The 9,200-nt window shown below is 41.7% G+C and overlaps 1 pseudogene; it reads left to right on the forward strand.

The window, feature by feature from the left end:
- Positions 1 to 1,201: 1,201 nt before the first annotated feature.
- LOC118829586 lies at positions 1,202 to 8,777 on the forward strand (annotated as a pseudogene).
- Positions 8,778 to 9,200: the final 423 nt, after the last annotated feature.

The following is a 9,200-nucleotide window of genomic DNA, read 5'->3' on the forward strand; positions in this document are numbered from 1 at the left end:
CTTATTAAATGCTTCTTCCTTTTCCCCTTCTCTTACTTAATCACCTCATCAGCTCTAATAGATTTAATTATCATGTTTATGAAGAAGATTCCAATACTTCTTTATCTAACCTAAGTCTCTCTCCTGAGCTTATGTACTGCCTATTTCAAACTGAATGTCTCATAGGGATCTCAAACTCAACATGTCCAATACAGTACTCATTGTTTCCCTTCAAAACTACCCCATCTAATGCTTCCCAGTTTCAGTTGAGTGTACCACCACCCTTCCAGTCCTTCAGGTTTACAACTTTGGTGTTATCCTTGACCCTTCACCTAATCAATTGCCAAATCTTAAAAGTTCTACTTTTACAACATTTCTCACATACATCCCCCTTTTTCTACCAACAATTGCCCCCACTTTAGTTAAGCACCTCATCATCATTTACTTGAACTTGAAGGCAACAGCCTTCTAATTTGTCTCCTTGCCTTAAGTCTCTCCCCATGAAAAACCACACTCCCATCGAGCTGCCAAAGTCATTTTCCAAAACTGTGAGTCTAAATGTGTCATTCCCTTTCCCAATAAATGTGGCTCCATAAATTTCCAGGATCAAATACAAGATCTTCTGTTTAACTTTTCATAACTTAACCCTTTGATAACCCTTCATAACCCAGCCTCAGCCTTTCTCTCCAATTATATTAGATGGCATTCCCTTTCCCACATAGTGCTCTCCTTCCAAAAAGGCTTTCTTGCTATTTTCCATGTGGCACTCTTTATTTCACCTCCATGACTTTGGCCTGACTCTCTTTCATGCTTGAGATATATTCCCATCACACCCTGGCATCTTAGAACTACTTGTTTCCTTCAAGACTTTACTCAAGTGACACCTTCTATATGAAGTCTAGCCTGATCCTCCCAGCTGCTAGTGCCATCTTCCCCTTACCCCCACCAAAATTGCCTTTGATTTATTTTATACATGTTTATTTTTGTACATGAAGCTTCTTGAGGGCAAAGACTAGCTTATATTTTTGTCTTTGAATCTCCAGTGCTTAGAGCAGTGCCTGGTTCAAAGTCAGCACTCAATAATTGCTTTTGGATTGACTGACTCCAATCTAGAACCACGTATTCATTGGACTAGTGCCTAGCAGTGGCCACAAAAGCAGCAGAGCAAAGCCTGACAGGAGCTGCGTGCTATATACACTGCCTGGTGGAGACTACATGCCACATGAAATTAGCAGAAAGCCAGCCTACTGGGTGCAGACAGATGATAGCCACCAAAGACATAGGAGACCCTGCAGCTTTGGTACAAGTGGCCCCTTGTACCTGTGCCCTGGTCCCATAAGTGCCTTGTTTGTGCCCTTCCACATGTGCACCTTAATGATCCGTATCCTTTATTTTTCCCTTCTACCTGATCCCATAGGTTTGTCTACTCTTTTCACCAAGAGTGTGCATATTCCTGGACAAGTGTATCTCCAGTGTATGGGGAATGCTTTATCACTTCTTTTCTCATACTGCTATTTTACTAAATTGTTTTCCTTTCAACTAATTTTGAAGCACCTGGGTAGTACAATAGAATGCTGGCCTTGGAGTTAGGAAGACCTGACTTTGAATCCTGCTTAAGTCATTTACTAGCTGTGTGATGCTGGCCAAGTCACTTAAACTTTCTCAGCTTCAGTTTTCTCTGAATATAATAATAACACCTGTCTCACATTGAGAATCAAATGAGGTAACTGATCTGAAGTGCTTTGCAAACCTTAAAGCGCTACCTTAATGCTATTACTATCATCTCTAGCTGACTATGAAGTGACTTACAAACCTTAAAGCAGTATATTAATGCTGCCTCATAAAAGTAAACACCTCAGTGGACATTAGTAAACTATGGTTTTGAGTAGATGAAGACCAATAGCATCTTGAAATTGGGATGGTTTTTCAGGGGATACCACATGTGAGAAGGGAGTGCTCCAGATTCTACAGTTTTTGCTCACAAATAATCCATTTCAAAAAGAAATCGAAAGGGTAATTTTACAAGGATTAAGTTATTAGGTTGGTTCTCAGTTATATTTCCCTATGTCAGAACATTCTTCCTGACATGAGAACTCAGGCAGAATTTTAGGAAACCTCTTAAAAACTGCCATACTGGGCAGAGCCAAGATGGCAGCTGGAAAGCAGGGACTTGAGTGAGCTCCCCACCAAGTCCCTCCAAAAACCTATAAAAAATGGCTCTGAACAAATTCTAGAACTGCAGAACCCACAAAATAGCAGAGAGAAGCAGGGCTATAGCCCAGGACAGCCTGGATGGTCACTGGGTGAGGTCTATCATACACAGAGCTGGGAGTGGAGGTGAGCAGAGCCCAGCATGGGTGGCGACAGGATCAACCAGACCAGGAACTAGAAACAGGGCGGAACCGGCCCTGGCACCCTGAATCAGTGAGCTGTGGCAGTTACCAGACTTCTCAACCTACGAACATCAAAGACAACAGAGAAGGTTAGTGGGAAAAGCTGTGGGGAGTGAAAGTAATTTTTGGTTTGGCCACTGCCTCCTTGGGCAGCAGAGGTGGTACAGCTACAGAACTACAGCTGCAGTTGCTTCTGGCCCCAGGCTCACCTGGTGGGAGAAATTAAGTGGCGGATCAAAGCAGGAGTGCAGGGCCTGCTGAAGATCTGAGTCAGGTCTGGGTTGGGGGTTCTTGGGGAAGGAGGAGTGCTGTTGTGGCAGAGTTAGCTGTATAGAAATAGTTCTGAAAACAACAGCGCATCCCTCAAGCTTGCTCTACAAGCAGTCATACCCTGCTGAAAAACTCAAGGGTCAAGTAAGTTGGCTAGGAACATGGCCAGGCAGCAGAAATGGACACAGATTTAATCTCAGACTTTGTAATCTTTCTTTGGTGACAAAGAAGACCAAAACATGCAGCCAGAAGAAGTTAACAAAGTCAAAGAGTTTACAACAAAAGCCTCCAAGAAAAACATGAACTGGTCTCAGGCCATGGAAGAGCTCAAAAAAGGATTTGGAAAAGTAAGTTAGAGAAGTGGAGGAAAAATTGGGAAGAGAAATGAGAAGGATGCGAGAAAACCATGAAAAACAAGTCAATGACTTGCTAAAGGAGACCCAAAAAAATACTGAAAAAAATGCTGAATAAAACAACACCTTAAAAAATAGACTAACTCAAATGGCAAAAGAGCTCCAAAAAGCCAATGAGGAGAAGAACACCTTGAAAGGCAGAATTAGCCAAATGGAAAAGGAGGTCCAAAAGACCACGGAAGAAAATACTACCTTAAAAATTAGATTGGAGCAAATGGAAGCTAGTGACTTTATGGGAAATCAGGATATTATAAAACAGAACCAAACAAATGAAAAAATGGAAGACAATGTGAAATATCTCATTGGAAAAACCACTGACCTGGAAAATAGATCCAGGAGAGATAATTTAAAAAATTATTGCACTACCTGAAAGCCATGATCAAAAAAAGAGCCTAGATATCATCTTTCAAGAAATTATCAAGGAGAACTGCCCTGATATTCTAGAGCCAGAGGGTAAAATAGAAATTGAAAGAATCCATAGATCACCACCTCAAATAGATCCCCCAAAAAAACTCCTAGGAATATTGTCGCCAAATTCCAGAGCTCCCAGATCAAGGAGAAAATAGTGCAAGCAGCCAGAAGGAAACAATTTGAGTATTGTAGAAACACAATCAGAATAATCCAAGATCTAGCAGCTTTTATGTTAAGGAATCGAAGGGCTTGGAATATGATATTCCAGAGGTCAATGGAGCTAGGATTAAAGCCAAGAATCACCTACCCAGCAAAACTGAGTATCATGCTCCAAGGCAAAATATGGATTTTCAATAAAATAGAGGACTTTCAAGCTTTCTCAGTGAAAAGACCAGAGCTGAATACAAAATTTGACTTTCAAACACAAGAATCAAGAGAAGCATGAAACGGTAATCAAGAAAAAGAACAAGAAAAAGAAATTGCAAGGGACTTACTAAAGTTGAACTGTTTTGTTTACATTCCTACATGGAAAGATGATGTGTGTGATTCATGAGACCTCAGTATTAGGGTAGCTGAAGAGAATATGCATATATATATATATATATATATATATATATATATATATATATGTGTGTGTGTGTGTGTGTATGTGTGTGTGTATGTGTGTGTGTGTATATATGTATGTGTATGTATATATATATGTATATGTATATATACGTAGACAGAGGGCACAGAGTGAGTAGAATCTGAAGGGATGATATCTAAAAAAAGAAAATCAAATTAAGGGATGATAGAGGAATATATTGAGAAAGGGAGAGATAGAATGGGGTAAATTATCTCACATAAAAGTGGCAAGAAAAAGCAGTTCTGTAGGAAGAGAAAGAAGGCAGGTGAGGAGGAATGAGTGAATCTTGCTCTCGTTGGATTTGAGCTGAGGAGGGAATAACATACACACTCAATTGGGTATCTTACCCCACAGGAAAGAAGGAGGAAGAAGATGAAAAAGGGGGGGGTGATAGAAGGGAGGGCAGATGAAGGTGAAGGTAATCAAAAACAAACACTTTCGAAAAGGGAGAGGGTCAAGGGAGAAAATTCAATAAAGAGGGATAGGTTAGGAAGGAGCGAAATATAGTTAGTCTTTCACAACATGAGTATCGTGGAAGGGTTTTACATAATGATACACATGTGGTCTATGTTGAATGGCTTGCCTTCTTAAGGAGAGAGGGTAGGGAGGGAAGAGGGAAGAGAATTTGGAACTCAAAGTTTTAAAAACAGATGTTCAAAAACAACAAAAAATGTTTTTGCATGCAACTAGGTAATAAGATACACAGGAAATGGGGCGTAGAAATTTATCTTGCCCTACAAGAAAGGAAGGGAAAAGGGGATGGGAGGGGAGTGGGGTGACAGAAGGGAGGGCTGACTGGGGAATGGGGCAACCAGAATATATGCCATCTTGGAGTGGGCAGGAGGGTAGAAACGGGGAGAGAATTCGTAATTCAAACTCTTGTGAAAATCAATGCTGAAAACTAAGTATATTAAATAAATTAAATAAAAATAAAAAATAAAAGAGAGAATTTGTAACTCAAAATAAATATTAAATTTGAAAAAAAAGAAATAAAATATCAACAAACTATGTAAAAAAAACTGGCATACTTTTCCCCCACTGAAAAGAAACTTGAGGGTTTTATTATCTGGCTCATTTTGTCCCTACCCAAGGAGCACCTGGGAACATCAGAACAGTGCACATCTTCAATGATGCTGCCTTCAGCAATCTCTCCTGCAAGCACTCAGGCTGACATCACAAATAGAACAAGTTTCATTGGCACACCAACAAAACAGAAATATCATTTACCTGAGTTTTCAGCCAGTGAACCTCTTTCCTCTTTTCAGTGGGCCCCCTTCCCTTAAAGACCTATGAGTGGCTCTCCTCCCCTATAAAGTGGTTGCTAGACTTGATGTGAGGTTGAAAAAACCCATGTGTTTATCCTATGTGTTTTTTGGCTAACATGTAGATTGTCAATTCTCTTTTCTGTACGTAGCAAAGATGGATTTTTTCATTAATTTCATTAATTTTATACACAGTCTTATTTTCAGCCTGATTTTATTGTTGTTATTTTAGCTTAAACTGTTTTCTCAGGTTTCTGATAATTTGCATAAATAGTTTATTGAACTGAAATTGACCTCGCAGAATTGACCCTCCTAATTCTTTCAATGTATAAGATCATTTCCTAATGGGACTCTACAACGAGAAAATTTGGGGTCCAAAGTGCAATATAAGAAAAATGAACCACATATGAAATGAAATGGAGGAATTTTCCCTAACTTTCCAAAGGAATAATGGAGAGATCACCACATGCCAAATAATAATGCCACTGTAAATTTTTATAATGCTTTTTCCCAAGACTACAAAGAACTTCAGATATATATATATATATACATATATGCATGTTTATATGTATATGTATGCATATGTATATGTATATAATTGATCATCACAATATTTCTTTTTAGAACAGAAGGGACAAATATTAGGGATTAATTTTCATTAAAATGAGATTTATTCAACTTCTTAGCCTCCATTCACCTCTAATTGTTTGGTACAATGAAAAGAGCCACTAGGTTTGGAGTCACAAGACTTGACTTGGAATCTTAGCATGAACTTATTACTTGTGTACTTTTGAACAAGTCATTGACCCTCTCGTCCTCATTTTCCTCATTTACGTAAGAAATTTATTGTGAACCATTTATATAATTTACATGTAAATCAAGGAGTCGAACTACATCTTTGAAGTCTCTTCCAGCTCTAAATATGTGGTCTTATGTGGCTAACAGACTTCCTGGCTGATTTCTGAAGTCCAAGGTCATCTCATTTTATTTTTCCAAGATTTATTTTTTATCCATACCCCAGGGCAGGATGATTAGAGCTTTTCTCTCTGAATATTCAAGTTAAAGAAATATAGTGGGCACTACCAGCATTTACTTAGAACCAACTGAGATTTGCACCTAGATGACAAGAATATTGGGGTAGCTAGATGGCACAATGGATTGAGCACTGGGCTTGGAATCAGGAAGATTCATCTTCCTTCATGAGTTAAAATCTAGCCTCAGACACTGAACAACTGTGTGACTCTGGGCAAGTCTTAACCCTCTTTGCCTCAGTTCCTTATCTGTAAAATGAGTTGGAGAAGGAAATGGCAAACCACTCCAGTATCTTGGCCAAGAAAGGCTGAATGCCATCACAAAGAGTCAGACATAAACTGAAATGACTGAAAAAAAAAACAAGAATGATTTATTCAAATATGAAACTATCAGATGAGACTTACTTCCCAACCCCTCATCTTGGCAACCTAGGTGAGCTCTTCTCCAATCTTACCTCCCACCTCTGCTTTGTTCAATATGGTTTCCCAATTTCTCTGGCTCCCCTCCTATACACACGCACACACACACACACACACACACACACACACACACACACAGTGGTGGGATTCAAATAAACTAACAACCAGTTCTTTGCCTTAATGACCAGGGTTTTTTTGTTTTGTTTTGTTTTTTTGTTTGTTTGGAATCAGTCACTTAGTAAGCATTTATTAAGTACTGGACAACCCCAGTCCAAATCATGAGTAAGTCACTAACTATGTGAGTAGGGAGCAAATCTCAGGTTTTTATTTTTGCTCCTCCTACATTTCGCATCATCTGGGCTCTGACACTTACTTCACAGAATTTCAGAATTAGTAGGTACCTCAGTGGCTAGCTAATCTGCATGCCTTGAGAATATAACAAAAACCAAAGAAGTCCCACCAGAAGCAGATGCTTGAGCCATTTTCCATCACAGAAGTAAAGCTCTCTCCTCACTAGCCTCCCAGGCCATTTTTCTCTCCCATCTCTTTCCCTCCAATTCATCCTGAGGCGCTGTTAGTACTGTCCCCGCTGACGGCCGACAAAGACTCCCTCTGCATGTCTGCTCCAGCTCTAGCTCTTAAACTCTTAAAGCTCTTAAACACCATCCCCACAGAAGTCCTCCGCCCTGCAGGTGAGTTCTAACCCTTCCCTGTACATTGAAGTGGGGAATGATGCAACCATGGTGGGAGGCTTGAAGATGAGCAGGTTAAAGTGTACAGGGGAAGGAAAAGAGTGGGGGCCAGTCCTGATGAGCCGGATTCTCCCCTGCAGCAGGCAGCTGTGACATGGTCTGCACCTCCTGTGAGAAGAGGACCCTGTCAGTGTTCCCTGCCTGTGGCCACCGCCTGCTCCTTCCAATAGTCCTGCACTCTGCAATCTCCATGCTACATTGCACGGGGCTCTACATCATGGCTCTCACTTCTGCTGCCACCTTGTCTGTGTATATATGTATGTGTATGTATATGTATATGTATATGTATATATATGTAGACAGAGGGCACAGAGTGAGTAGAATCTGAAGGGATGATATCTAAAAAAAGAAAATCAAATTAAGGGATGATAGAGGAATATATTGAGAAAGGGAGAGATAGAATGGTGTAAATTATCTCACATAAAAGTGGCAAGAAAAAGCGGTTCTGTAGGAAGAGAAAGAAGGCAGGTGAGGAGGAATGAGTGAATCTTGCTCTCGTTGGATTTGAGCTGAGGAGGGAATAACATACACACTCAATTGGGTATCTTACCCCACAGGAAAGAAGGAGGAAGAAGATGAAAAAGGGGGGGATGTCCATAAATAGGTAGTCATCATCAAAGACGAGTCTCTGCAGACTATCCTATCAGGAAGTGAGATGACCGTTTCACAGATATTGCTGACCCAGCATGGCATCCCAGTGATGACTGTCTGACAGGAAGGCCTACTGTTTCAACCCTGCCCTTTCCACGTGGAATTTGGTTTCTGACAAACAGGGTTCCTAGACCCAGTGTGCAGACTACAGGAGCAGCTTACGGTCCCAGGGGGCCATGCTGTGCTCTGGACCCCATCATCCAGGGACGCAGGTCCAATTCAGGAGGACAAGCTACTTGCCTGCTCTCCATGCCTCATTTGGTCCAACAAGAGACCACCTTGGCCTACCTGGAGAGCCAGATGGCAGCCGTGCTGTCATCACAGTCCAGTAACGAATATCACCACTGGCTCCTCATCTGTGCACAATACCTCGTTAATGAAGGGTTTGAATATCTGCTTCAAGAATTATGTAAGGATTTGCTGGGATCAGTCCATTACTCTTCTGGAAGTCAATGGGAATTAACGGTGGGGGCTTACTAAAGAGAGAACTCTCCAAAGAGCTGCTTCCAGTCATGAGAATGACTGTTCACAGAGTACCAGGAGCAACTGGACATCCTGAGGGACAAATAGCAGCCTCTGGCTTTCTGGAGGTGGCCTGCTCTAGGAGGAATACCGGTTCTCATCGCTGACAACTGACAGCCACATCCTGCCTGATGGACAGACGGCCACCCTGTCCTCTGAAAGAGTGCCAGTGGGAGTGTCTCCAGCGCTCAAGGGCTCGTTTTTTGTCCAAGGAGAGCACAGTGGAGGGTATGCAACATCCAGACTTGGCCAGACCTGACCCTCCTTTCTAGAAGGACCTCCCTCTCCAGAGCAAGGTCCTGGGACTGCAGGGAGTTGCAGCTCCACGGAGCCAGGAGGCCTCCCCATATGCTCCAGGGAACTTGCTACGAGTGGTTGGGGAGGCAGAGGGAGCTGGCCATCTCCTGCCCTGCGACAAGCACAGTGCCAGTGGCCCAGGCAGCCCCCAGAGGCCCCATGAGCTTGATGGGC

The sequence above is a fragment of the Trichosurus vulpecula genome, chromosome 8, assembly GCF_011100635.1.
Source record: "Trichosurus vulpecula isolate mTriVul1 chromosome 8, mTriVul1.pri, whole genome shotgun sequence".
Taxonomy (NCBI): Eukaryota; Metazoa; Chordata; class Mammalia; order Diprotodontia; family Phalangeridae; genus Trichosurus; species Trichosurus vulpecula.